At 42.0% G+C, this 24942-nt stretch overlaps 31 non-coding genes across 31 annotated transcripts; all 31 read left to right on the top strand.

Annotated features, from left to right (window-relative positions):
• The first annotated feature begins 285 nt into the window (after nt 1-285).
• Nucleotides 286-357, top strand: trnap-ugg (transfer RNA proline (anticodon UGG)). Its single transcript has one exon. It is a non-coding gene; the product is annotated as a tRNA-Pro (tRNA).
• Nucleotides 358-954: 597 nt separating this feature from the next.
• Nucleotides 955-1026, top strand: trnap-cgg (transfer RNA proline (anticodon CGG)). The gene has a single exon. It is a non-coding gene; the product is annotated as a tRNA-Pro (tRNA).
• Nucleotides 1027-1631: 605 nt separating this feature from the next.
• Nucleotides 1632-1703, top strand: trnap-ugg (transfer RNA proline (anticodon UGG)). Its single transcript has one exon. It is a non-coding gene; the product is annotated as a tRNA-Pro (tRNA).
• Nucleotides 1704-2300: 597 nt separating this feature from the next.
• trnap-cgg (transfer RNA proline (anticodon CGG)) lies at nt 2301-2372 on the top strand. The gene has a single exon. It is a non-coding gene; the product is annotated as a tRNA-Pro (tRNA).
• A 1275-nt stretch (nt 2373-3647) lies between these two features.
• trnap-ugg (transfer RNA proline (anticodon UGG)) lies at nt 3648-3719 on the top strand. The gene has a single exon. It is a non-coding gene; the product is annotated as a tRNA-Pro (tRNA).
• A 597-nt stretch (nt 3720-4316) lies between these two features.
• On the top strand, nt 4317-4388 carry trnap-cgg (transfer RNA proline (anticodon CGG)). Its single transcript has one exon. It is a non-coding gene; the product is annotated as a tRNA-Pro (tRNA).
• Nucleotides 4389-4993: 605 nt separating this feature from the next.
• Nucleotides 4994-5065, top strand: trnap-ugg (transfer RNA proline (anticodon UGG)). Its single transcript has one exon. It is a non-coding gene; the product is annotated as a tRNA-Pro (tRNA).
• Nucleotides 5066-5662: 597 nt separating this feature from the next.
• trnap-cgg (transfer RNA proline (anticodon CGG)) lies at nt 5663-5734 on the top strand. Its single transcript has one exon. It is a non-coding gene; the product is annotated as a tRNA-Pro (tRNA).
• Nucleotides 5735-6339: 605 nt separating this feature from the next.
• On the top strand, nt 6340-6411 carry trnap-ugg (transfer RNA proline (anticodon UGG)). The gene has a single exon. It is a non-coding gene; the product is annotated as a tRNA-Pro (tRNA).
• Nucleotides 6412-7008: 597 nt separating this feature from the next.
• Nucleotides 7009-7080, top strand: trnap-cgg (transfer RNA proline (anticodon CGG)). Its single transcript has one exon. It is a non-coding gene; the product is annotated as a tRNA-Pro (tRNA).
• Nucleotides 7081-8355: 1275 nt separating this feature from the next.
• Nucleotides 8356-8427, top strand: trnap-ugg (transfer RNA proline (anticodon UGG)). Its single transcript has one exon. It is a non-coding gene; the product is annotated as a tRNA-Pro (tRNA).
• A 597-nt stretch (nt 8428-9024) lies between these two features.
• Nucleotides 9025-9096, top strand: trnap-cgg (transfer RNA proline (anticodon CGG)). The gene has a single exon. It is a non-coding gene; the product is annotated as a tRNA-Pro (tRNA).
• A 605-nt stretch (nt 9097-9701) lies between these two features.
• Nucleotides 9702-9773, top strand: trnap-ugg (transfer RNA proline (anticodon UGG)). The gene has a single exon. It is a non-coding gene; the product is annotated as a tRNA-Pro (tRNA).
• Nucleotides 9774-10370: 597 nt separating this feature from the next.
• On the top strand, nt 10371-10442 carry trnap-cgg (transfer RNA proline (anticodon CGG)). The gene has a single exon. It is a non-coding gene; the product is annotated as a tRNA-Pro (tRNA).
• A 605-nt stretch (nt 10443-11047) lies between these two features.
• On the top strand, nt 11048-11119 carry trnap-ugg (transfer RNA proline (anticodon UGG)). The gene has a single exon. It is a non-coding gene; the product is annotated as a tRNA-Pro (tRNA).
• Nucleotides 11120-11716: 597 nt separating this feature from the next.
• Nucleotides 11717-11788, top strand: trnap-cgg (transfer RNA proline (anticodon CGG)). The gene has a single exon. It is a non-coding gene; the product is annotated as a tRNA-Pro (tRNA).
• A 1275-nt stretch (nt 11789-13063) lies between these two features.
• trnap-ugg (transfer RNA proline (anticodon UGG)) lies at nt 13064-13135 on the top strand. The gene has a single exon. It is a non-coding gene; the product is annotated as a tRNA-Pro (tRNA).
• A 597-nt stretch (nt 13136-13732) lies between these two features.
• Nucleotides 13733-13804, top strand: trnap-cgg (transfer RNA proline (anticodon CGG)). Its single transcript has one exon. It is a non-coding gene; the product is annotated as a tRNA-Pro (tRNA).
• Nucleotides 13805-14410: 606 nt separating this feature from the next.
• On the top strand, nt 14411-14482 carry trnap-ugg (transfer RNA proline (anticodon UGG)). The gene has a single exon. It is a non-coding gene; the product is annotated as a tRNA-Pro (tRNA).
• A 597-nt stretch (nt 14483-15079) lies between these two features.
• trnap-cgg (transfer RNA proline (anticodon CGG)) lies at nt 15080-15151 on the top strand. The gene has a single exon. It is a non-coding gene; the product is annotated as a tRNA-Pro (tRNA).
• A 605-nt stretch (nt 15152-15756) lies between these two features.
• On the top strand, nt 15757-15828 carry trnap-ugg (transfer RNA proline (anticodon UGG)). Its single transcript has one exon. It is a non-coding gene; the product is annotated as a tRNA-Pro (tRNA).
• A 597-nt stretch (nt 15829-16425) lies between these two features.
• On the top strand, nt 16426-16497 carry trnap-cgg (transfer RNA proline (anticodon CGG)). Its single transcript has one exon. It is a non-coding gene; the product is annotated as a tRNA-Pro (tRNA).
• Nucleotides 16498-17772: 1275 nt separating this feature from the next.
• Nucleotides 17773-17844, top strand: trnap-ugg (transfer RNA proline (anticodon UGG)). The gene has a single exon. It is a non-coding gene; the product is annotated as a tRNA-Pro (tRNA).
• Nucleotides 17845-18441: 597 nt separating this feature from the next.
• trnap-cgg (transfer RNA proline (anticodon CGG)) lies at nt 18442-18513 on the top strand. Its single transcript has one exon. It is a non-coding gene; the product is annotated as a tRNA-Pro (tRNA).
• A 606-nt stretch (nt 18514-19119) lies between these two features.
• trnap-ugg (transfer RNA proline (anticodon UGG)) lies at nt 19120-19191 on the top strand. Its single transcript has one exon. It is a non-coding gene; the product is annotated as a tRNA-Pro (tRNA).
• A 597-nt stretch (nt 19192-19788) lies between these two features.
• trnap-cgg (transfer RNA proline (anticodon CGG)) lies at nt 19789-19860 on the top strand. Its single transcript has one exon. It is a non-coding gene; the product is annotated as a tRNA-Pro (tRNA).
• Nucleotides 19861-21813: 1953 nt separating this feature from the next.
• Nucleotides 21814-21885, top strand: trnap-cgg (transfer RNA proline (anticodon CGG)). Its single transcript has one exon. It is a non-coding gene; the product is annotated as a tRNA-Pro (tRNA).
• A 605-nt stretch (nt 21886-22490) lies between these two features.
• trnap-ugg (transfer RNA proline (anticodon UGG)) lies at nt 22491-22562 on the top strand. Its single transcript has one exon. It is a non-coding gene; the product is annotated as a tRNA-Pro (tRNA).
• Nucleotides 22563-23159: 597 nt separating this feature from the next.
• trnap-cgg (transfer RNA proline (anticodon CGG)) lies at nt 23160-23231 on the top strand. The gene has a single exon. It is a non-coding gene; the product is annotated as a tRNA-Pro (tRNA).
• A 606-nt stretch (nt 23232-23837) lies between these two features.
• On the top strand, nt 23838-23909 carry trnap-ugg (transfer RNA proline (anticodon UGG)). The gene has a single exon. It is a non-coding gene; the product is annotated as a tRNA-Pro (tRNA).
• A 597-nt stretch (nt 23910-24506) lies between these two features.
• trnap-cgg (transfer RNA proline (anticodon CGG)) lies at nt 24507-24578 on the top strand. Its single transcript has one exon. It is a non-coding gene; the product is annotated as a tRNA-Pro (tRNA).
• Nucleotides 24579-24942: the final 364 nt, after the last annotated feature.

The raw sequence follows: 24942 nt of genomic DNA, 5'->3' as shown, positions 1-24942 counted from the left end.
TGTCCACAGAGCATAGATCTAGCACATCTGGCTCTTACATTAGCATGACAAGCCGGGACTGTACTTTCCCTAGCACGTGTGGTATATTACGTTTTCAAGTACAGTCTCCAGGAGTTGAATTGTGTTACTGTCTTTTCAGCCCAAATGCCAACTGATTTGTGCATAAGGGCTTGATACATTCATGTGTGTAGTCAAGACTGAGACTGTGCACTAGGCAAAAGAGCCAAAAAAGCCAAAATAAACGCCTCAAAAGGCCAAAATAAGAAATCAAATGTCGAACTAGTAGGCTCGTTGGTCTAGGCGTATGATTCTCGCTTTGGGTGCGAGAGGTCCCGGGTTCAAATCCCGGACGAGCCCTTTATATGTTATTTGACTAAAACTATGTACAGTGCTCTACTTTACTGCATTGTTGTGACATCTGCATCTAAGACATGTCAACATTAAAATAGACCATTTCTGAATGGCAAAGCAACTTTTTGGACTACAGCTTCGGTTATTGTTTAGAAGCAAGAGATCCCTGGCCCTTTTTTGGGTTAAATTGCCAGCCAAGCCTACATTGACAACAAAAATGTGGATGCTCTGGTAGCTATTACACTAGCGATACCTTTCACTAAGTGAATCGCAACTGCAGATGAGTGAGGGTGAATAAATAATTTGCTGTTAAGCCAGTGTCCACAGAGCATAGATGTAGCACATCTGGCTCTTACATTAGCATGACAAGCCGGGACTGTATTTTCCCTAGCACGTGTGGTACATTACGTTTTCAAGTACAGTCTTCAGGAGTTGAATTGTGTTACTGTCTTTTCAGCCCAAATGCCAACTGATTTGTGCATAAAAGCGTGATACATAGATGTGTGTAGTCAAGACTGAGAATGTGCACTAGGCAAAAGAGCCAAAAAAGCCTAAATAAACGCCTCAAAAGGCCAAAATAAGAAATCAAATCTTGAACTAATAGGCTCGTTGGTCTAGTCGTATGATTCTCGCTTCGGGTGTGAGAGGTCCCGGGTTCAAATCCCGGACGAGCCCTTTATATGTTATTTGACTAAAATTATGTACAGTGCTCTTCTTTACTGCATTGTTGTGACATCTGCTTCTAAGACATGTCAACGTTTAAACAGACCGTTTCTGAATGGCAAAGCAGCTTGTTGGACTACATCTTCGGTTATTCTGTTATTGTTTAGAAGCGAGAGATCCCTGGCCCTTTTTTGGGTTAAATTGCCAGCCAAGCCTACATTGACAACAAAAATGTGGATGCTCTGGTAGCTATTACAATAGCGATACCTGTCACGAAGTGAATCGCAACTGCAGACGAGTGAGGGTGAATAAATAATTTGCTGTTAAGCCAGTGTCCACAGAGCATAGATCTAGCACATCTGGCTCTTACATTAGCATGACAAGGCGGGACTGTACTTTCCCTAGCACGTGTGGTATATTACGTTTTCAAGTACAGTCTCCAGGAGTTGAATTGTGTTACTGTCTTTTCAGCCCAAATGCCAACTGATTTGTGCATAAGGGCTTGATACATTCATGTGTGTAGTCAAGACTGAGACTGTGCACTAGGCAAAAGAGCCAAAAAAGCCAAAATAAACGCCTCAAAAGGCCAAAATAAGAAATCAAATCTTGAACTAGTAGGCTCGTTGGTCTAGGCGTATGATTCTCGCTTTGGGTGCGAGAGGTCCTGGGTTCAAATCCCGGACGAGCCCTTTATATGTTATTTGACTAAAACTATGTACAGTGCTCTACTTTACTGCATTGTTGTGACATCTGCATCTAAGACATGTCAACATTAAAATAGACCATTTCTGAATGGCAAAGCAACTTTTTGGACTACAGCTTCGGTTATTGTTTAGAAGCAAGAGATCCCTGGCCCTTTTTTGGGTTAAATTGCCAGCCAAGCCTACATTGACAACAAAAATGTGGATGCTCTGGTAGCTATTACACTAGCGATACCTTTCACTAAGTGAATCGCAACTGCAGACGAGTGAGGGTGAATAAATAATTTGCTGTTAAGCCAGTGTCCACAGAGCATAGATCTAGCACATCTGGCTCTTACATTAGCATGACAAGCCGGGACTGTATTTTCCCTAGCACGTGTGGTACATTACGTTTTCAAGTACAGTCTTCAGGAGTTGAATTGTGTTACTGTCTTTTCAGCCCAAATGCCAACTGATTTGTGCATAAAAGCGTGATACATAGATGTGTGTAGTCAAGACTGAGAATGTGCACTAGGCAAAAGAGCCAAAAAAGCCTAAATAAACGCCTCAAAAGGCCAAAATAAGAAATCAAATCTTGAACTAATAGGCTCGTTGGTCTAGTCGTATGATTCTCGCTTCGGGTGTGAGAGGTCCCGGGTTCAAATCCCGGACGAGCCCTTTATATGTTATTTGACTAAAATTATGTACAGTGCTCTTCTTTACTGCATTGTTGTGACATCTGCTTCTAAGACATGTCAACGTTTAAACAGACCGTTTCTGAATGGCAAAGCAGCTTGTTGGACTACATCTTCGGTTATTCTGTTATTGTTTAGAAGCGAGAGATCCCTGGCCCTTTTTTGGGTTAAATTGCCAGCCAAGCCTACATTGACAACAAAAATGTGGATGCTCTGGTAGCTATTACAATAGCGATACCTGTCACGAAGTGAATCGCAACTGCAGACGAGTGAGGGTGAATAAATAATTTGCTGTTAAGCCAGTGTCCACAGAGCATAGATCTAGCACATCTGGCTCTTACATTAGCATGACAAGCCGGGACTGTACTTTCCCTAGCACGTGTGGTATATTACGTTTTCAAGTACAGTCTCCAGGAGTTGAATTGTGTTACTGTCTTTTCAGCCCAAATGCCAACTGATTTGTGCATAAGGGCTTGATACATTCATGTGTGTAGTCAAGACTGAGACTGTGCACTAGGCAAAAGAGCCAAAAAAGCCAAAATAAACGCCTCAAAAGGCCAAAATAAGAAATCAAATCTTGAACTAGTAGGCTCGTTGTTCTAGGCGTATGATTCTCGCTTTGGGTGCGAGGTGTCCCGGGTTCAAATCCCGGACGAGCCCTTTATATGTTATTTGACTAAAACTATGTACAGTGCTCTACTTTACTGCATTGTTGTGACATCTGCATCTAAGACATGTCAACATTAAAATAGACCATTTCTGAATGGCAAAGCAACTTTTTGGACTACAGCTTCGGTTATTGTTTAGAAGCAAGAGATCCCTGGCCCTTTTTTGGGTTAAATTGCCAGCCAAGCCTACATTGACAACAAAAATGTGGATGCTCTGGTAGCTATTACACTAGCGATACCTTTCACTAAGTGAATCGCAACTGCAGACGAGTGAGGGTGAATAAATAATTTGCTGTTAAGCCAGTGTCCACAGAGCATAGATCTAGCACATCTGGCTCTTACATTAGCATGACAAGCCGGGACTGTATTTTCCCTAGCACGTGTGGTATATTACGTTTTCAAGTACAGTCTCCAGGAGTTGAATTGTGTTACTGTCTTTTCAGCCCAAATGCCAACTGATTTGTGCATAAGGGCTTGATACATTCATGTGTGTAGTCAAGACTGAGACTGTGCACTAGGCAAAAGAGCCAAAAAAAGCCAAAATAAACGCCTCAAAAGGCCAAAATAAGAAAGCAAATCTTGAACTAGTAGGCTCGTTGGTCTAGGCGTATGATTCTTGCTTTGGGTGCGAGAGGTCCCGGGTTCAAATCCCGGACGAGCCCTTTATATGTTATTTGACTAAAACTATGTACAGTGCTCTACTTTACTGCATTGTTGTGACATCTGCATCTAAGACATGTCAACATTAAAATAGACCATTTCTGAATGGCAAAGCAACTTTTTGGACTACAGCTTCGGTTATTGTTTAGAAGCAAGAGATCCCTGGCCCTTTTTTGGGTTAAATTACCAGCCAAGCCTACATTGACAACAAAAATGTGGATGCTCTGGTAGCTATTACACTAGCGATACCTTTCACTAAGTGAATCGCAACTGCAGACGAGTGAGGGTGAATAAATAATTTGCTGTTAAGCCAGTGTCCACAGAGCATAGATGTAGCACATCTGGCTCTTACATTAGCATGACAAGCCGGGACTGTATTTTCCCTAGCACGTGTGGTACATTACGTTTTCAAGTACAGTCTTCAGGAGTTGAATTGTGTTACTGTCTTTTCAGCCCAAATGCCAACTGATTTGTGCATAAAAGCGTGATACATAGATGTGTGTAGTCAAGACTGAGAATGTGCACTAGGCAAAAGAGCCAAAAAAGCCTAAATAAACGCCTCAAAAGGCCAAAATAAGAAATCAAATCTTGAAATAGAAGGCTCGTTGGTCTAGTCGTATGATTCTCGCTTCGGGTGTGAGAGGTCCCGGGTTCAAATCCCGGACGAGCCCTTTATATGTTATTTGACTAAAATTATGTACAGTGCTCTTCTTTACTGCATTGTTGTGACATCTGCTTCTAAGACATGTCAACGTTTAAACAGACCGTTTCTGAATGGCAAAGCAGCTTGTTGGACTACATCTTCGGTTATTCTGTTATTGTTTAGAAGCGAGAGATCCCTGGCCCTTTTTTGGGTTAAATTGCCAGCCAAGCCTACATTGACAACAAAAATGTGGATGCTCTGGTAGCTATTACAATAGCGATACCTGTCACGAAGTGAATCGCAACTGCAGACGAGTGAGGGTGAATAAATAATTTGCTGTTAAGCCAGTGTCCACAGAGCATAGATCTAGCACATCTGGCTCTTACATTAGCATGACAAGCCGGGACTGTACTTTCCCTAGCACGTGTGGTATATTACGTTTTCAAGTACAGTCTCCAGGAGTTGAATTGTGTTACTGTCTTTTCAGCCCAAATGCCAACTGATTTGTGCATAAGGGCTTGATACATTCATGTGTGTAGTCAAGACTGAGACTGTGCACTAGGCAAAAGAGCCAAAAAAGCCAAAATAAACGCCTCAAAAGGCCAAAATAAGAAATCAAATGTCGAACTAGTAGGCTCGTTGGTCTAGGCGTATGATTCTCGCTTTGGGTGCGAGAGGTCCCGGGTTCAAATCCCGGACGAGCCCTTTATATGTTATTTGACTAAAACTATGTACAGTGCTCTACTTTACTGCATTGTTGTGACATCTGCATCTAAGACATGTCAACATTAAAATAGACCATTTCTGAATGGCAAAGCAACTTTTTGGACTACAGCTTCGGTTATTGTTTAGAAGCAAGAGATCCCTGGCCCTTTTTTGGGTTAAATTGCCAGCCAAGCCTACATTGACAACAAAAATGTGGATGCTCTGGTAGCTATTACACTAGCGATACCTTTCACTAAGTGAATCGCAACTGCAGACGAGTGAGGGTGAATAAATAATTTGCTGTTAAGCCAGTGTCCACAGAGCATAGATGTAGCACATCTGGCTCTTACATTAGCATGACAAGCCGGGACTGTATTTTCCCTAGCACGTGTGGTACATTACGTTTTCAAGTACAGTCTTCAGGAGTTGAATTGTGTTACTGTCTTTTCAGCCCAAATGCCAACTGATTTGTGCATAAAAGCGTGATACATAGATGTGTGTAGTCAAGACTGAGAATGTGCACTAGGCAAAAGAGCCAAAAAAGCCTAAATAAACGCCTCAAAAGGCCAAAATAAGAAATCAAATCTTGAACTAATAGGCTCGTTGGTCTAGTCGTATGATTCTCGCTTCGGGTGTGAGAGGTCCCGGGTTCAAATCCCGGACGAGCCCTTTATATGTTATTTGACTAAAATTATGTACAGTGCTCTTCTTTACTGCATTGTTGTGACATCTGCTTCTAAGACATGTCAACGTTTAAACAGACCGTTTCTGAATGGCAAAGCAGCTTGTTGGACTACATCTTCGGTTATTCTGTTATTGTTTAGAAGCGAGAGATCCCTGGCCCTTTTTTGGGTTAAATTGCCAGCCAAGCCTACATTGACAACAAAAATGTGGATGCTCTGGTAGCTATTACAATAGCGATACCTGTCACGAAGTGAATCGCAACTGCAGACGAGTGAGGGTGAATAAATAATTTGCTGTTAAGCCAGTGTCCACAGAGCATAGATCTAGCACATCTGGCTCTTACATTAGCATGACAAGGCGGGACTGTACTTTCCCTAGCACGTGTGGTATATTACGTTTTCAAGTACAGTCTCCAGGAGTTGAATTGTGTTACTGTCTTTTCAGCCCAAATGCCAACTGATTTGTGCATAAGGGCTTGATACATTCATGTGTGTAGTCAAGACTGAGACTGTGCACTAGGCAAAAGAGCCAAAAAAGCCAAAATAAACGCCTCAAAAGGCCAAAATAAGAAATCAAATCTTGAACTAGTAGGCTCGTTGGTCTAGGCGTATGATTCTCGCTTTGGGTGCGAGAGGTCCTGGGTTCAAATCCCGGACGAGCCCTTTATATGTTATTTGACTAAAACTATGTACAGTGCTCTACTTTACTGCATTGTTGTGACATCTGCATCTAAGACATGTCAACATTAAAATAGACCATTTCTGAATGGCAAAGCAACTTTTTGGACTACAGCTTCGGTTATTGTTTAGAAGCAAGAGATCCCTGGCCCTTTTTTGGGTTAAATTGCCAGCCAAGCCTACATTGACAACAAAAATGTGGATGCTCTGGTAGCTATTACACTAGCGATACCTTTCACTAAGTGAATCGCAACTGCAGACGAGTGAGGGTGAATAAATAATTTGCTGTTAAGCCAGTGTCCACAGAGCATAGATCTAGCACATCTGGCTCTTACATTAGCATGACAAGCCGGGACTGTATTTTCCCTAGCACGTGTGGTACATTACGTTTTCAAGTACAGTCTTCAGGAGTTGAATTGTGTTACTGTCTTTTCAGCCCAAATGCCAACTGATTTGTGCATAAAAGCGTGATACATAGATGTGTGTAGTCAAGACTGAGAATGTGCACTAGGCAAAAGAGCCAAAAAAGCCTAAATAAACGCCTCAAAAGGCCAAAATAAGAAATCAAATCTTGAACTAATAGGCTCGTTGGTCTAGTCGTATGATTCTCGCTTCGGGTGTGAGAGGTCCCGGGTTCAAATCCCGGACGAGCCCTTTATATGTTATTTGACTAAAATTATGTACAGTGCTCTTCTTTACTGCATTGTTGTGACATCTGCTTCTAAGACATGTCAACGTTTAAACAGACCGTTTCTGAATGGCAAAGCAGCTTGTTGGACTACATCTTCGGTTATTCTGTTATTGTTTAGAAGCGAGAGATCCCTGGCCCTTTTTTGGGTTAAATTGCCAGCCAAGCCTACATTGACAACAAAAATGTGGATGCTCTGGTAGCTATTACAATAGCGATACCTGTCACGAAGTGAATCGCAACTGCAGACGAGTGAGGGTGAATAAATAATTTGCTGTTAAGCCAGTGTCCACAGAGCATAGATCTAGCACATCTGGCTCTTACATTAGCATGACAAGCCGGGACTGTACTTTCCCTAGCACGTGTGGTATATTACGTTTTCAAGTACAGTCTCCAGGAGTTGAATTGTGTTACTGTCTTTTCAGCCCAAATGCCAACTGATTTGTGCATAAGGGCTTGATACATTCATGTGTGTAGTCAAGACTGAGACTGTGCACTAGGCAAAAGAGCCAAAAAAGCCAAAATAAACGCCTCAAAAGGCCAAAATAAGAAATCAAATGTTGAACTAGTAGGCTCGTTGGTCTAGGCGTATGATTCTCGCTTTGGGTGCGAGAGGTCTCGGGTTCAAATCCCGGACGAGCCCTTTATATGTTATTTGACTAAAACTATGTACAGTGCTCTACTTTACTGCATTGTTGTGACATCTGCATCTAAGACATGTCAACATTAAAATAGACCATTTCTGAATGGCAAAGCAACTTTTTGGACTACAGCTTCGGTTATTGTTTAGAAGCAAGAGATCCCTGGCCCTTTTTTGGGTTAAATTGCCAGCCAAGCCTACATTGACAACAAAAATGTGGATGCTCTGGTAGCTATTACACTAGCGATACCTTTCACTAAGTGAATCGCAACTGCAGACGAGTGAGGGTGAATAAATAATTTGCTGTTAAGCCAGTGTCCACAGAGCATAGATCTAGCACATCTGGCTCTTACATTAGCATGACAAGCCGGGACTGTATTTTCCCTAGCACGTGTGGTATATTACGTTTTCAAGTACAGTCTCCAGGAGTTGAATTGTGTTACTGTCTTTTCAGCCCAAATGCCAACTGATTTGTGCATAAGGGCTTGATACATTCATGTGTGTAGTCAAGACTGAGACTGTGCACTAGGCAAAAGAGCCAAAAAAAGCCAAAATAAACGCCTCAAAAGGCCAAAATAAGAAAGCAAATCTTGAACTAGTAGGCTCGTTGGTCTAGGCGTATGATTCTTGCTTTGGGTGCGAGAGGTCCCGGGTTCAAATCCCGGACGAGCCCTTTATATGTTATTTGACTAAAACTATGTACAGTGCTCTACTTTACTGCATTGTTGTGACATCTGCATCTAAGACATGTCAACATTAAAATAGACCATTTCTGAATGGCAAAGCAACTTTTTGGACTACAGCTTCGGTTATTGTTTAGAAGCAAGAGATCCCTGGCCCTTTTTTGGGTTAAATTACCAGCCAAGCCTACATTGACAACAAAAATGTGGATGCTCTGGTAGCTATTACACTAGCGATACCTTTCACTAAGTGAATCGCAACTGCAGACGAGTGAGGGTGAATAAATAATTTGCTGTTAAGCCAGTGTCCACAGAGCATAGATGTAGCACATCTGGCTCTTACATTAGCATGACAAGCCGGGACTGTATTTTCCCTAGCACGTGTGGTACATTACGTTTTCAAGTACAGTCTTCAGGAGTTGAATTGTGTTACTGTCTTTTCAGCCCAAATGCCAACTGATTTGTGCATAAAAGCGTGATACATAGATGTGTGTAGTCAAGACTGAGAATGTGCACTAGGCAAAAGAGCCAAAAAAGCCTAAATAAACGCCTCAAAAGGCCAAAATAAGAAATCAAATCTTGAAATAGAAGGCTCGTTGGTCTAGTCGTATGATTCTCGCTTCGGGTGTGAGAGGTCCCGGGTTCAAATCCCGGACGAGCCCTTTATATGTTATTTGACTAAAATTATGTACAGTGCTCTTCTTTACTGCATTGTTGTGACATCTGCTTCTAAGACATGTCAACGTTTAAACAGACCGTTTCTGAATGGCAAAGCAGCTTGTTGGACTACATCTTCGGTTATTCTGTTATTGTTTAGAAGCGAGAGATCCCTGGCCCTTTTTTGGGTTAAATTGCCAGCCAAGCCTACATTGACAACAAAAATGTGGATGCTCTGGTAGCTATTACAATAGCGATACCTGTCACGAAGTGAATCGCAACTGCAGACGAGTGAGGGTGAATAAATAATTTGCTGTTAAGCCAGTGTCCACAGAGCATAGATCTAGCACATCTGGCTCTTACATTAGCATGACAAGCCGGGACTGTACTTTCCCTAGCACGTGTGGTATATTACGTTTTCAAGTACAGTCTCCAGGAGTTGAATTGTGTTACTGTCTTTTCAGCCCAAATGCCAACTGATTTGTGCATAAGGGCTTGATACATTCATGTGTGTAGTCAAGACTGAGACTGTGCACTAGGCAAAAGAGCCAAAAAAGCCAAAATAAACGCCTCAAAAGGCCAAAATAAGAAATCAAATGTCGAACTAGTAGGCTCGTTGGTCTAGGCGTATGATTCTCGCTTTGGGTGCGAGAGGTCCCGGGTTCAAATCCCGGACGAGCCCTTTATATGTTATTTGACTAAAACTATGTACAGTGCTCTACTTTACTGCATTGTTGTGACATCTGCATCTAAGACATGTCAACATTAAAATAGACCATTTCTGAATGGCAAAGCAACTTTTTGGACTACAGCTTCGGTTATTGTTTAGAAGCAAGAGATCCCTGGCCCTTTTTTGGGTTAAATTGCCAGCCAAGCCTACATTGACAACAAAAATGTGGATGCTCTGGTAGCTATTACACTAGCGATACCTTTCACTAAGTGAATCGCAACTGCAGACGAGTGAGGGTGAATAAATAATTTGCTGTTAAGCCAGTGTCCACAGAGCATAGATGTAGCACATCTGGCTCTTACATTAGCATGACAAGCCGGGACTGTATTTTCCCTAGCACGTGTGGTACATTACGTTTTCAAGTACAGTCTTCAGGAGTTGAATTGTGTTACTGTCTTTTCAGCCCAAATGCCAACTGATTTGTGCATAAAAGCGTGATACATAGATGTGTGTAGTCAAGACTGAGAATGTGCACTAGGCAAAAGAGCCAAAAAAGCCTAAATAAACGCCTCAAAAGGCCAAAATAAGAAATCAAATCTTGAACTAATAGGCTCGTTGGTCTAGTCGTATGATTCTCGCTTCGGGTGTGAGAGGTCCCGGGTTCAAATCCCGGACGAGCCCTTTATATGTTATTTGACTAAAATTATGTACAGTGCTCTTCTTTACTGCATTGTTGTGACATCTGCTTCTAAGACATGTCAACGTTTAAACAGACCGTTTCTGAATGGCAAAGCAGCTTGTTGGACTACATCTTCGGTTATTCTGTTATTGTTTAGAAGCGAGAGATCCCTGGCCCTTTTTTGGGTTAAATTGCCAGCCAAGCCTACATTGACAACAAAAATGTGGATGCTCTGGTAGCTATTACAATAGCGATACCTGTCACGAAGTGAATCGCAACTGCAGACGAGTGAGGGTGAATAAATAATTTGCTGTTAAGCCAGTGTCCACAGAGCATAGATCTAGCACATCTGGCTCTTACATTAGCATGACAAGGCGGGACTGTACTTTCCCTAGCACGTGTGGTATATTACGTTTTCAAGTACAGTCTCCAGGAGTTGAATTGTGTTACTGTCTTTTCAGCCCAAATGCCAACTGATTTGTGCATAAGGGCTTGATACATTCATGTGTGTAGTCAAGACTGAGACTGTGCACTAGGCAAAAGAGCCAAAAAAGCCAAAATAAACGCCTCAAAAGGCCAAAATAAGAAATCAAATCTTGAACTAGTAGGCTCGTTGGTCTAGGCGTATGATTCTCGCTTTGGGTGCGAGAGGTCCTGGGTTCAAATCCCGGACGAGCCCTTTATATGTTATTTGACTAAAACTATGTACAGTGCTCTACTTTACTGCATTGTTGTGACATCTGCATCTAAGACATGTCAACATTAAAATAGACCATTTCTGAATGGCAAAGCAACTTTTTGGACTACAGCTTCGGTTATTGTTTAGAAGCAAGAGATCCCTGGCCCTTTTTTGGGTTAAATTGCCAGCCAAGCCTACATTGACAACAAAAATGTGGATGCTCTGGTAGCTATTACACTAGCGATACCTTTCACTAAGTGAATCGCAACTGCAGACGAGTGAGGGTGAATAAATAATTTGCTGTTAAGCCAGTGTCCACAGAGCATAGATCTAGCACATCTGGCTCTTACATTAGCATGACAAGCCGGGACTGTATTTTCCCTAGCACGTGTGGTACATTACGTTTTCAAGTACAGTCTTCAGGAGTTGAATTGTGTTACTGTCTTTTCAGCCCAAATGCCAACTGATTTGTGCATAAAAGCGTGATACATAGATGTGTGTAGTCAAGACTGAGAATGTGCACTAGGCAAAAGAGCCAAAAAAGCCTAAATAAACGCCTCAAAAGGCCAAAATAAGAAATCAAATCTTGAACTAATAGGCTCGTTGGTCTAGTCGTATGATTCTCGCTTCGGGTGTGAGAGGTCCCGGGTTCAAATCCCGGACGAGCCCTTTATATGTTATTTGACTAAAATTATGTACAGTGCTCTTCTTTACTGCATTGTTGTGACATCTGCTTCTAAGACATGTCAACGTTTAAACAGACCGTTTCTGAATGGCAAAGCAGCTTGTTGGACTACATCTTCGGTTATTCTGTTATTGTTTAGAAGCGAGAGATCCCTGGCCCTTTTTTGGGTTAAATTGCCAGCCAAGCCTACATTGACAACAAAAATGTGGATGCTCTGGTAGCTATTACAATAGCGATACCTGTCACGAAGTGAATCGCAACTGCAGACGAGTGAGGGTGAATAAATAATTTGCTGTTAAGCCAGTGTCCACAGAGCATAGATCTAGCACATCTGGCTCTTACATTAGCATGACAAGCCGGGACTGTACTTTCCCTAGCACGTGTGGTATATTACGTTTTCAAGTACAGTCTCCAGGAGTTGAATTGTGTTACTGTCTTTTCAGCCCAAATGCCAACTGATTTGTGCATAAGGGCTTGATACATTCATGTGTGTAGTCAAGACTGAGACTGTGCACTAGGCAAAAGAGCCAAAAAAGCCAAAATAAACGCCTCAAAAGGCCAAAATAAGAAATCAAATCTTGAACTAGTTGGCTCGTTGCTCTAGGCGTATGATTCTCGCTTTGGGTGCGAGAGGTCCTGGGTTCAAATCCCGGACGAGCCCTTTATATGTTATTTGACTAAAACTATGTACAGTGCTCTACTTTACTGCATTGTTGTGACATCTGCATCTAAGACATGTCAACATTAAAATAGACCATTTCTGAATGGCAAAGCAACTTTTTGGACTACAGCTTCGGTTATTGTTTAGAAGCAAGAGATCCCTGGCCCTTTTTTGGGTTAAATTGCCAGCCAAGCCTACATTGACAACAAAAATGTGGATGCTCTGGTAGCTATTACAATAGCGATACCTGTCACGAAGTGAATCGCAACTGCAGACGAGTGAGGGTGAATAAATAATTTGCTGTTAAGCCAGTGTCCACAGAGCATAGATCTAGCACATCTGGCTCTTACATTAGCATGACAAGCCGGGACTGTATTTTCCCTAGCACGTGTGGTATATTACGTTTTCAAGTACAGTCTCCAGGAGTTGAATTGTGTTACTGTCTTTTCAGCCCAAATGCCAACTGATTTGTGCATAAGGGCTTGATACATTCATGTGTGTAGTCAAGACTGAGACTGTGCACTAGGCAAAAGAGCCAAAAAAATCCAAAATAAACGCCTCAAAAGGCCAAAATAAGAAAGCAAATGTTGAACTAGTAGGCTCGTTGGTCTAGGCGTATGATTCTCGCTTTGGGTGCGAGAGGTCCCGGGTTCAAATCCCGGACGAGCCCTTTAGATGTTATTTGACTAAAACTATGTACAGTGCTCTACTTTACTGCATTGTTGTGACATCTGCATCTAAGACATGTCAACATTAAAATAGACCATTTCTGAATGGCAAAGCAACTTTTTGGACTACAGCTTCGGTTATTGTTTAGAAGCAAGAGATCCCTGGCCCTTTTTTGGGTTAAATTGCCAGCCAAGCCTACATTGACAACAAAAATGTGGATGCTCTGGTAGCTATTACACTAGCGATACCTTTCACTAAGTGAATCGCAACTGCAGACGAGTGAGGGTGAATAAATAATTTGCTGTTAAGCCAGTGTCCACAGAGCATAGATCTAGCACATCTGGCTCTTACATTAGCATGACAAGACGGGACTGTATTTTCCCTAGCACGTGTGGTACATTACGTTTTCAAGTACAGTCTCCAGGAGTTGAATTGTGTTACTGTCTTTTCAGCCCAAATGCCAACTGATTTGTGCATAAAAGCGTGATACATAGATGTGTGTAGTCAAGACTGAGAATGTGCACTAGGCAAAAGAGCCAAAAAAGCCTAAATAAACGCCTCAAAAGGCCAAAATAAGAAATCAAATCTTGAACTAGTAGGCTCGTTGGTCTAGTCGTATGATTCTCGCTTCGGGTGTGAGAGGTCCCGGGTTCAAATCCCGGACGAGCCCTTTGTATGTTATTTGACTAAAATTATGTACAGTGCTCTTCTTTACTGCATTGTTGTGACATCTGCTTCTAAGACATGTCAACGTTTAAACAGACCGTTTCTGAATGGCAAAGCAGCTTGTTGGACTACATCTTCGGTTATTCTGTTATTGTTTAGAAGCGAGAGATCCCTGGCCCTTTTTTGGGTTAAATTGCCAGCCAAGCCTACATTGACAACAAAAATGTGGATGCTCTGGTAGCTATTACAATAGCGATACCTGTCACGAAGTGAATCGCAACTGCAGACGAGTGAGGGTGAATAAATAATTTGCTGTTAAGCCAGTGTCCACAGAGCATAGATCTAGCACATCTGGCTCTTACATTAGCATGACAAGCCGGGACTGTATTTTCCCTAGCACGTGTGGTATATTACGTTTTCAAGTACAGTCTCCAGGAGTTGAATTGTGTTACTGTCTTTTCAGCCCAAATGCCAACTGATTTGTGCATAAGGGCTTGATACATTCATGTGTGTAGTCAAGACTGAGACTGTGCACTAGGCAAAAGAGCCAAAAAAATCCAAAATAAACGCCTCAAAAGGCCAAAATAAGAAAGCAAATGTTGAACTAGTAGGCTCGTTGGTCTAGGCGTATGATTCTCGCTTTGGGTGCGAGAGGTCCCGGGTTCAAATCCCGGACGAGCCCTTTAGATGTTATTTGACTAAAACTATGTACAGTGCTCTACTTTACTGCATTGTTGTGACATCTGCATCTAAGACATGTCAACATTAAAATAGACCATTTCTGAATGGCAAAGCAACTTTTTGGACTACAGCTTCGGTTATTGTTTAGAAGCAAGAGATCCCTGGCCCTTTTTTGGGTTAAATTGCCAGCCAAGCCTACATTGACAACAAAAATGTGGATGCTCTGGTAGCTATTACACTAGCGATACCTTTCACTAAGTGAATCGCAACTGCAGACGAGTGAGGGTGAATAAATAATTTGCTGTTAAGCCAGTGTCCACAGAGCATAGATCTAGCACATCTGGCTCTTACATTAGCATGACAAGACGGGACTGTATTTTCCCTAGCACGTGTGGTACATTACGTTTTCAAGTACAGTCTCCAGGAGTTGAATTGTGTTACTGTCTTTTCAGCCCAAATGCCAACTGATTTGTGCATAAAAGCGTGATACATAGATGTGTGTAGTCAAGACTGAGAATGTGCACTAGGCAAAAGAGCCAAAAAAGCCTAAATAAACGCCTCAAAAGGCCAAAATAAGAAATCAAATCTTGAACTAATAGGCTCGTTGGTCTAGTCGTATGATTCTCGCTTCGGGTGTGAGAGGTCCCGGGTTCAAATCCCGGACGAGCCCTTTATATGTTATTTGACTAAAATTATGTACAGTGCTCTTCTTTACTGCATTGTTGTGACATCTGCTTCTAAGACATGTCAACGTTTAAACAGACCGTTTCTGAATGGCAAAGCAGCTTGTTGGACTACATCTTCGGTTATTCTGTTATTGTTTAGAAGCGAGAGATCCCTGGCCCTTTTTTGGGTTAAATTGCCAGCCAAGCCTACATTGACAACAAAAATGTGGATGCTCTGGTAGCTATTACAATAGCGATACCTGTCACGAAGTGAATCGCAACTGCAGACGAGTGAGGGTGAATAAATAATTTGCTGTTAAGCCAGTGTCCACAGAGCATAGATCTAGCACATCTGGCTCTTACATTAGCATGACAAGGCGGGACTGTACTTTCCCTAGCACGTGTGGTATATTACGTTTTCAAGTACAGTCTCCAGGAGTTGAATTGTGTTACTGTCTTTTCAGCCCAAATGCCAACTGATTTGTGCATAAGGGCTTGATACATTCATGTGTGTAGTCAAGACTGAGACTGTGCACTAGGCAAAAGAGCCAAAAAAGCCAAAATAAACGCCTCAAAAGGCCAAAATAAGAAATCAAATCTTGAACTAGTAGGCTCGTTGGTCTAGGCGTATGATTCTCGCTTTGGGTGCGAGAGGTCCTGGGTTCAAATCCCGGACGAGCCCTTTATATGTTATTTGACTAAAACTATGTACAGTGCTCTACTTTACTGCATTGTTGTGACATCTGCATCTAAGACATGTCAACATTAAAATAGACCATTTCTGAATGGCAAAGCAACTTTTTGGACTACAGCTTCGGTTATTGTTTAGAAGCAAGAGATCCCTGGCCCTTTTTTGGGTTAAATTGCCAGCCAAGCCTACATTGACAACAAAAATGTGGATGCTCTGGTAGCTATTACACTAGCGATACCTTTCACTAAGTGAATCGCAACTGCAGACGAGTGAGGGTGAATAAATAATTTGCTGTTAAGCCAGTGTCCACAGAGCATAGATCTAGCACATCTGGCTCTTACATTAGCATGACAAGCCGGGACTGTATTTTCCCTAGCACGTGTGGTACATTACGTTTTCAAGTACAGTCTTCAGGAGTTGAATTGTGTTACTGTCTTTTCAGCCCAAATGCCAACTGATTTGTGCATAAAAGCGTGATACATAGATGTGTGTAGTCAAGACTGAGAATGTGCACTAGGCAAAAGAGCCAAAAAAGCCTAAATAAACGCCTCAAAAGGCCAAAATAAGAAATCAAATCTTGAACTAATAGGCTCGTTGGTCTAGTCGTATGATTCTCGCTTCGGGTGTGAGAGGTCCCGGGTTCAAATCCCGGACGAGCCCTTTATATGTTATTTGACTAAAATTATGTACAGTGCTCTTCTTTACTGCATTGTTGTGACATCTGCTTCTAAGACATGTCAACGTTTAAACAGACCGTTTCTGAATGGCAAAGCAGCTTGTTGGACTACATCTTCGGTTATTCTGTTATTGTTTAGAAGCGAGAGATCCCTGGCCCTTTTTTGGGTTAAATTGCCAGCCAAGCCTACATTGACAACAAAAATGTGGATGCTCTGGTAGCTATTACAATAGCGATACCTGTCACGAAGTGAATCGCAACTGCAGACGAGTGAGGGTGAATAAATAATTTGCTGTTAAGCCAGTGTCCACAGAGCATAGATCTAGCACATCTGGCTCTTACATTAGCATGACAAGCCGGGACTGTACTTTCCCTAGCACGTGTGGTATATTACGTTTTCAAGTACAGTCTCCAGGAGTTGAATTGTGTTACTGTCTTTTCAGCCCAAATGCCAACTGATTTGTGCATAAGGGCTTGATACATTCATGTGTGTAGTCAAGACTGAGACTGTGCACTAGGCAAAAGAGCCAAAAAAGCCAAAATAAACGCCTCAAAAGGCCAAAATAAGAAATCAAATCTTGAACTAGTTGGCTCGTTGCTCTAGGCGTATGATTCTCGCTTTGGGTGCGAGAGGTCCTGGGTTCAAATCCCGGACGAGCCCTTTATATGTTATTTGACTAAAACTATGTACAGTGCTCTACTTTACTGCATTGTTGTGACATCTGCATCTAAGACATGTCAACATTAAAATAGACCATTTCTGAATGGCAAAGCAACTTTTTGGACTACAGCTTCGGTTATTGTTTAGAAGCAAGAGATCCCTGGCCCTTTTTTGGGTTAAATTGCCAGCCAAGCCTACATTGACAACAAAAATGTGGATGCTCTGGTAGCTATTACAATAGCGATACCTGTCACGAAGTGAATCGCAACTGCAGACGAGTGAGGGTGAATAAATAATTTGCTGTTAAGCCAGTGTCCACAGAGCATAGATCTAGCACATCTGGCTCTTACATTAGCATGACAAGCCGGGACTGTATTTTCCCTAGCACGTGTGGTATATTACGTTTTCAAGTACAGTCTCCAGGAGTTGAATTGTGTTACTGTCTTTTCAGCCCAAATGCCAACTGATTTGTGCATAAGGGCTTGATACATTCATGTGTGTAGTCAAGACTGAGACTGTGCACTAGGCAAAAGAGCCAAAAAAATCCAAAATAAACGCCTCAAAAGGCCAAAATAAGAAAGCAAATGTTGAACTAGTAGGCTCGTTGGTCTAGGCGTATGATTCTCGCTTTGGGTGCGAGAGGTCCCGGGTTCAAATCCCGGACGAGCCCTTTAGATGTTATTTGACTAAAACTATGTACAGTGCTCTACTTTACTGCATTGTTGTGACATCTGCATCTAAGACATGTCAACATTAAAATAGACCATTTCTGAATGGCAAAGCAACTTTTTGGACTACAGCTTCGGTTATTGTTTAGAAGCAAGAGATCCCTGGCCCTTTTTTGGGTTAAATTGCCAGCCAAGCCTACATTGACAACAAAAATGTGGATGCTCTGGTAGCTATTACACTAGCGATACCTTTCACTAAGTGAATCGCAACTGCAGACGAGTGAGGGTGAATAAATAATTTGCTGTTAAGCCAGTGTCCACAGAGCATAGATCTAGCACATCTGGCTCTTACATTAGCATGACAAGACGGGACTGTATTTTCCCTAGCACGTGTGGTACATTACGTTTTCAAGTACAGTCTCCAGGAGTTGAATTGTGTTACTGTCTTTTCAGCCCAAATGCCAACTGATTTGTGCATAAAAGCGTGATACATAGATGTGTGTAGTCAAGACTGAGAATGTGCACTAGGCAAAAGAGCCAAAAAAGCCTAAATAAACGCCTCAAAAGGCCAAAATAAGAAATCAAATCTTGAACTAGTAGGCTCGTTGGTCTAGTCGTATGATTCTCGCTTCGGGTGTGAGAGGTCCCGGGTTCAAATCCCGGACGAGCCCTTTGTATGTTATTTGACTAAAATTATGTACAGTGCTCTTCTTTACTGCATTGTTGTGACATCTGCTTCTAAGACATGTCAACGTTTAAACAGACCGTTTCTGAATGGCAAAGCAGCTTGTTGGACTACATCTTCGGTTATTCTGTTATTGTTTAGAAGCGAGAGATCCCTGGCCCTTTTTTGGGTTAAATTGCCAGCCAAGCCTACATTGACAACAAAAATGTGGATGCTCTGGTAGCTATTACAATAGCGATACCTGTCACGAAGTGAATCGCAACTGCAGACGAGTGAGGGTGAATAAATAATTTGCTGTTAAGCCAGTGTCCACAGAGCATAGATCTAGCACATCTGGCTCTTACATTAGCATGACAAGCCGGGACTGTATTTTCCCTAGCACGTGTGGTATATTACGTTTTCAAGTACAGTCTCCAGGAGTTGAATTGTGTTACTGTCTTTTCAGCCCAAATGCCAACTGATTTGTGCATAAGGGCTTGATACATTCATGTGTGTAGTCAAGACTGAGACTGTGCACTAGGCAAAAGAGCCAAAAAAATCCAAAATAAACGCCTCAAAAGGCCAAAATAAGAAAGCAAATGTTGAACTAGTAGGCTCGTTGGTCTAGGCGTATGATTCTCGCTTTGGGTGCGAGAGGTCCCGGGTTCAAATCCCGGACGAGCCCTTTAGATGTTATTTGACTAAAACTATGTACAGTGCTCTACTTTACTGCATTGTTGTGACATCTGCATCTAAGACATGTCAACATTAAAATAGACCATTTCTGAATGGCAAAGCAACTTTTTGGACTACAGCTTCGGTTATTGTTTAGAAGCAAGAGATCCCTGGCCCTTTTTTGGGTTAAATTGCCAGCCAAGCCTACATTGACAACAAAAATGTGGATGCTCTGGTAGCTATTACACTAGCGATACCTTTCACTAAGTGAATCGCAACTGCAGACGAGTGAGGGTGAATAAATAATTTGCTGTTAAGCCAGTGTCCACAGAGCATAGATCTAGCACATCTGGCTCTTACATTAGCATGACAAGACGGGACTGTATTTTCCCTAGCACGTGTGGTACATTACGTTTTCAAGTACAGTCTCCAGGAGTTGAATTGTGTTACTGTCTTTTCAGCCCAAATGCCAACTGATTTGTGCATAAAAGCGTGATACATAGATGTGTGTAGTCAAGACTGAGAATGTGCACTAGGCAAAAGAGCCAAAAAAGCCTAAATAAACGCCTCAAAAGGCCAAAATAAGAAATCAAATCTTGAACTAGTAGGCTCGTTGGTCTAGTCGTATGATTCTCGCTTCGGGTGTGAGAGGTCCCGGGTTCAAATCCCGGACGAGCCCTTTGTATGTTATTTGACTAAAATTATGTACAGTGCTCTTCTTTACTGCATTGTTGTAACATCTGCTTCTAAGACATGTCAACGTTTAAACAGACCGTTTCTGAATGGCAAAGCAGCTTGTTGGACTACATCTTCGGTTATTCTGTTATTGTTTAGAAGCGAGAGATCCCTGGCCCTTTTTTGGGTTAAATTGCCAGCCAAGCCTACATTGACAACAAAAATGTGGATGCTCTGGTAGCTATTACAATAGCGATACCTGTCACGAAGTGAATCGCAACTGCAGACGAGTGAGGGTGAATAAATAATTTGCTGTTAAGCCAGTGTCCACAGAGCATAGATCTAGCACATCTGGCTCTTACATTAGCATGACAAGCCGGGACTGTATTTTCCCTAGCACGTGTAGTATATTACGTTTTCAAGTACAGTCTCCAGGAGTTGAATTGTGTTACTGTCTTTTCAGCCCAAATGCCAACTGATTTGTGCATAAGGGCTTGATACATTCATGTGTGTAGTCAAGACTGAGACTGTGCACTAGGCAAAAGAGCCAAAAAAAGCCAAAATAAACGCCTCAAAAGGCCAAAATAAGAAAGCAAATGTTGAAATAGTAGGCTCGTTGGTCTAGTCGTATGATTCTCGCTTCGGGTGTGAGAGTTCCTGGGTTCAAATCCCGGACAAGCCCTTTATATGTTATTTGACTAAAATTATGTACAGTGCTCTTCTTTACTGCATTGTTGTGACATCTGCTTCTAAGACATGTCAACGTTTAAACAGACCGTTTCTGAATGGCAAAGCAGCTTGTTGGACTACATCTTCAGTTATTCTGTTATTGTTTAGAAGCGAGAGATCCCTGGCCCTTTTTTGGGTTAAATTGCCAGCCAAGCCTACATTGACAACAAAAATGTGGATGCTCTGGTAGCTATTACAATAGCGATACCTGTCACGAAGTGAATCGCAACTGCAGACGAGTGAGGGTGAATAAATAATTTGCTGTTAAGCCAGTGTCCACAGAGCATAGATCTAGCACATCTGGCTCTTACATTAGCATGACAAGACGGGACTGTATTTTCCCTAGCACGTGTGGTATATTACGTTTTCAAGTACAGTCTCCAGGAGTTGAATTGTGTTACTGTCTTTTCAGCCCAAATGCCAACTGATTTGTGCATAAGGGCTTGATACATTCATGTGTGTAGTCAAGACTGAGACTGTGCACTAGGCAAAAGAGCCAAAAAAAGCCAAAATAAACGCCTCAAAAGGCCAAAATAAGAAAGCAAATACGGAACTAGTAGGCTCATTGGTCTAGGCGTATGATTCTCGCTTTGGGTGCGAGAGGTCCTGGGTTCAAATCCCGGACGAGCCCTTTATATGTTATTTGACTAAAACTATGTACAGTGCTCTACTTTACTGCATTGTTGTGACATCTGCATCTAAGACATGTCAACATTAAAATAGACCATTTCTGAATGGCAAAGCAACTTTTTGGACTACAGCTTCGGTTATTGTTTAGAAGCAAGAGATCCCTGGCCCTTTTTTGGGTTAAATTGCCAGCCAAGCCTACATTGACAACAAAAATGTGGATGCTCTGGTAGCTATTACACTAGCGATACCTTTCACTAAGTGAATCGCAACTGCAGACGAGTGAGGGTGAATAAATAATTTGCTGTTAAGCCAGTGTCCACAGAGCATAGATCTAGCACATCTGGCTCTTACATTAGCATGACAAGCCGGGACTGTATTTTCCCTAGCACGTGTGGTACATTACGTTTTCAAGTACAGTCTTCAGGAGTTGAATTGTGTTACTGTCTTTTCAGCCCAAATGCCAACTGATTTGTGCATAAAAGCGTGATACATAGATGTGTGTAGTCAAGACTGAGAATGTGCACTAGGCAAAAGAGCCAAAAAAGCCTAAATAAACGCCTCAAAAGGCCAAAATAAGAAATCAAATCTTGAAATAGAAGGCTCGTTGGTCTAGTCGTATGATTCTCGCTTCGGGTGTGAGAGGTCCCGGGTTCAAATCCCGGACGAGCCCTTTATATGTTATTTGACTAAAATTATGTACAGTGCTCTTCTTTACTGCATTGTTGTGACATCTGCTTCTAAGACATGTCAACGTTTAAACAGACCGTTTCTGAATGGCAAAGCAGCTTGTTGGACTACATCTTCGGTTATTCTGTTATTGTTTAGAAGCGAGAGATCCCTGGCCCTTTTTTGGGTTAAATTGCCAGCCAAGCCTACATTGACAACAAAAATGTGGATGCTCTGGTAGCTATTACAATAGCGATACCTGTCACGAAGTGAATCGCAACTGCAGACGAGTGAGGGTGAATAAATAATTTGCTGTTAAGCCAGTGTCCACAGAGCATAGATCTAGCACATCTGGCTCTTACATTAGCATGACAAGGCGGGACTGTACTTTCCCTAGCACGTGTGGTATATTACGTTTTCAAGTACAGTCTCCAGGAGTTGAATTGTGTGACTGTCTTTTCAGCCCAAATGCCAACTGATTTGTGCATAAGGGCTTGATACATTCATGTGTGTAGTCAAGACTGAGACTGTGCACTAGGCAAAAGAGCCAAAAAAGCCAAAATAAACGCCTCAAAAGGCCAAAATAAGAAATCAAATGTTGAACTAGTAGGCTCGTTGGTCTAGGCGTATGATTCTCGCTTTGGGTGCGAGAGGTCCCGGGTTCAAATCCCGGACGAGCCCTTTAGATGTTATTTGACTAAAACTATGTACAGTGCTCTACTTTACTGCATTGTTGTGACATCTGCATCTAAGACATGTCAACATTAAAATAGACCATTTCTGAATGGCAAAGCAACTTTTTGGACTACAGCTTCGGTTATTGTTTAGAAGCAAGAGATCCCTGGCCCTTTTTTGGGTTAAATTGCCAGCCAAGCCTACATTGACAACAAAAATGTGGATGCTCTGGTAGCTATTACACTAGCGATACCTTTCACTAAGTGAATCGCAACTGCAGACGAGTGAGGGTGAATAAATAATTTGCTGTTAAGCCAGTGTCCACAGAGCATAGATCTAGCACATCTGGCTCTTACATTAGCATGACAAGACGGGACTGTATTTTCCCTAGCACGTGTGGTACATTACGTTTTCAAGTACAGTCTCCAGGAGTTGAATTGTGTTACTGTCTTTTCAGCCCAAATGCCAACTGATTTGTGCATAAAAGCGTGATACATAGATGTGTGTAGTCAAGACTGAGAATGTGCACTAGGCAAAAGAGCCAAAAAAGCCTAAATAAACGCCTCAAAAGGCCAAAATAAGAAATCAAATCTTGAACTAGTAGGCTCGTTGGTCTAGTCGTATGATTCTCGCTTCGGGTGTGAGAGGTCCCGGGTTCAAATCCCGGACGAGCCCTTTGTATGTTATTTGACTAAAATTATGTACAGTGCTCTTCTTTACTGCATTGTTGTGACATCTGCTTCTAAGACATGTCAACGTTTAAACAGACCGTTTCTGAATGGCAAAGCAGCTTGTTGGACTACATCTTCGGTTATTCTGTTATTGTTTAGAAGCGAGAGATCCCTGGCCCTTTTTTGGGTTAAATTGCCAGCCAAGCCTACATTGACAACAAAAATGTGGATGCTCTGGTAGCTATTACAATAGCGATACCTGTCACGAAGTGAATCGCAACTGCAGACGAGTGAGGGTGAATAAATAATTTGCTGTTAAGCCAGTGTCCACAGAGCATAGATCTAGCACATCTGGCTCTTACATTAGCATGACAAGCCGGGACTGTATTTTCCCTAGCACGTGTGGTATATTACGTTTTCAAGTACAGTCTCCAGGAGTTGAATTGTGTTACTGTCTTTTCAGCCCAAATGCCAACTGATTTGTGCATAAGGGCTTGATACATTCATGTGTGTAGTCAAGACTGAGACTGTGCACTAGGCAAAAGAGCCAAAAAAATCCAAAATAAACGCCTCAAAAGGCCAAAATAAGAAAGCAAATGTTGAACTAGTAGGCTCGTTGGTCTAGGCGTATGATTCTCGCTTTGGGTGCGAGAGGTCCCGGGTTCAAATCCCGGACGAGCCCTTTAGATGTTATTTGACTAAAACTATGTACAGTGCTCTACTTTACTGCATTGTTGTGACATCTGCATCTAAGACATGTCAACATTAAAATAGACCATTTCTGAATGGCAAAGCAACTTTTTGGACTACAGCTTCGGTTATTGTTTAGAAGCAAGAGATCCCTGGCCCTTTTTTGGGTTAAATTGCCAGCCAAGCCTACATTGACAACAAAAATGTGGATGCTCTGGTAGCTATTACACTAGCGATACCTTTCACTAAGTGAATCGCAACTGCAGACGAGTGAGGGTGAATAAATAATTTGCTGTTAAGCCAGTGTCCACAGAGCATAGATCTAGCACATCTGGCTCTTACATTAGCATGACAAGACGGGACTGTATTTTCCCTAGCACGTGTGGTACATTACGTTTTCAAGTACAGTCTCCAGGAGTTGAATTGTGTTACTGTCTTTTCAGCCCAAATGCCAACTGATTTGTGCATAAAAGCGTGATACATAGATGTGTGTAGTCAAGACTGAGAATGTGCACTAGGCAAAAGAGCCAAAAAAGCCTAAATAAACGCCTCAAAAGGCCAAAATAAGAAATCAAATCTTGAACTAGTAGGCTCGTTGGTCTAGTCGTATGATTCTCGCTTCGGGTGTGAGAGGTCCCGGGTTCAAATCCCGGACGAGCCCTTTGTATGTTATTTGACTAAAATTATGTACAGTGCTCTTCTTTACTGCATTGTTGTAACATCTGCTTCTAAGACATGTCAACGTTTAAACAGACCGTTTCTGAATGGCAAAGCAGCTTGTTGGACTACATCTTCGGTTATTCTGTTATTGTTTAGAAGCGAGAGATCCCTGGCCCTTTTTTGGGTTAAATTGCCAGCCAAGCCTACATTGACAACAAAAATGTGGATGCTCTGGTAGCTATTACAATAGCGATACCTGTCACGAAGTGAATCGCAACTGCAGACGAGTGAGGGTGAATAAATAATTTGCTGTTAAGCCAGTGTCCACAGAGCATAGATCTAGCACATCTGGCTCTTACATTAGC

The sequence above is a fragment of the Brachyhypopomus gauderio genome, unplaced genomic scaffold (assembly GCF_052324685.1).
Source record: "Brachyhypopomus gauderio isolate BG-103 unplaced genomic scaffold, BGAUD_0.2 sc111, whole genome shotgun sequence".
NCBI lineage: Eukaryota > Metazoa > Chordata > Actinopteri > Gymnotiformes > Hypopomidae > Brachyhypopomus > Brachyhypopomus gauderio.
This window is presented reverse-complemented; position numbering and strand designations above follow the sequence as displayed.